Source organism: Canis lupus, chromosome 31 (genome assembly GCF_048164855.1).
Source record: "Canis lupus baileyi chromosome 31, mCanLup2.hap1, whole genome shotgun sequence".
Lineage (NCBI taxonomy): Eukaryota > Metazoa > Chordata > Mammalia > Carnivora > Canidae > Canis > Canis lupus.
Window position 1 is genome coordinate 1,763,162 of NC_132868.1, and position 1,684 is coordinate 1,764,845.

Here is a 1,684-nt window from a genome sequence, read left to right on the forward strand (position 1 = left end):
AGCTTTTATCATTGTCTCTCATTCAACATAAAAACTGATGTTGAAAGCCTTGGGCAGCCCTGATGGCTCAGCGGTTTAGCACTGTTATTGGCCCAGAACGTGATCCTGGAGACCAGGGCAAGTCCCATGTCAGTCTCCCTGCATGGAGCCTACTTCTCCCTCTGCCTCTCTCCCTCTCTCTCTGTGTCTCTCATGAATTAAAAAAAAAAAAAGCCTCATTATCTGGAGGAAGTTTAGGAGTACAGTAAAGAAGATGGTTTGGGACCATTTGAAACTATTTCACCATATTTATTTATTTACTTATATTTCCTAAGGTGAAGTAAGGAACTCTGGGTAAACCAGTAAGTTTGGGTACAGTACCAGTACCGGTAATAACATCCATTTTATATGGTACTTTTCTTCCCACATGGATATTCAATTTGGTGCCTGAGGTCATTGGAATAAAGCTTTAAGTCTGACTTTTTATTATTGTGATTTTCTTAGCATTGTTCAGCATATTTACATATTTCATTAGGTCTTTTTTTTAATTTTTTTTAGTTTTTATTTATTTATGATAGTCACAGAGAGAGAGAGAGAGAGAGGCAGAGACACAGGCAGAGGGAGAAGCAGGCTCCATGCACCGGGAGCGCGATGTGGGATTCGATCCCGGGTCTCCAGGATCGCGCCCTGGGCCAAAGGCAGGCGCCAAACCACTGCGCCACCCAGGGATCCCTCATTAGGTCTTAATGATCATTAACTTGTAAGAAATATTTTCTCTTCTCTATATTTATTTTAGCTTTTTTTTTTTAAGAAGAGTTTATTTATTCATTCATGAGAGACACACAGAGAGAAGCAGAGACACAGGCAGAGGGAGAAGCAGGCTCCCTGCAGGGAGCCCAGTGTGGGACTCAATCATGGCACCACGGGATCACACCCTGAGCCAAAGGCAGACGCTCAACCGCTGAGACATCCAGATGTTCCCATTTATTTTAGCTTTTATTATTGAAGTATAGTTGACATACAATGTTATATTAGTTTCATGTATACAACATAGTGATTCAACAATTCTACACATCACCCAGTGTTCACCACAGTAAGTATAGTTACCATCAGTCACCATACAACATTATTACAATATAATTAAATATATAAAAATATGGAATATGTCAGGAATTTGCACATCATCCTCATGCAGAGGCCACTCTAATCCTCTCTGTTTTGTTCCAATTTTAATATATGTGCTTATAGAAGCACATGCTCTTTTTAAGCCAAAATAGCTCTTGGTTTAGTTTGGCTGTATTAACCTTTGAAATGCAGATAAGTTTAATGTCTCCAACACAGATTAGTCCAGAAGTAAATTTAGCAGATTACTCATCTACAATACCAAACTATCTTTTCTGATATCTACCATGAGGTCCTCCAAAGATTTCCCATGGTTTTTATTTACTTAACATCTAAAAAACCACAAACACAATCTGACCAATGAGAACCACCACCAGGTTTATGCTTCTAAGGGCCTGGGTGCTCTGCTCCCTGGCCCAGACTGTGTCTTAAACATAATATCCTGTAGAAGTCATAATAGGCATAGGGAAAACAATATTTCATTACAGTAAACATAAAACTAACTTTTGATAGACCTGTTGGGAATTCTGTGCATGAGGTTCCAGACAATCAGATTTGACCTTCACACTTATGCTTAAGAGTG

At 39.3% G+C, this 1,684-nt stretch overlaps 1 non-coding gene across 1 annotated transcript; it reads right to left on the bottom strand.

Annotated features, from left to right (window-relative positions):
- Window positions 1-1,129: 1,129 nt before the first annotated feature.
- LOC140622494 (U6 spliceosomal RNA) lies at window positions 1,130-1,233 on the bottom strand. The gene has a single exon (XR_012022252.1). It is a non-coding gene; the product is annotated as a U6 spliceosomal RNA (small nuclear RNA).
- Between the last annotated feature and the right edge of the window lie 451 nt (window positions 1,234-1,684).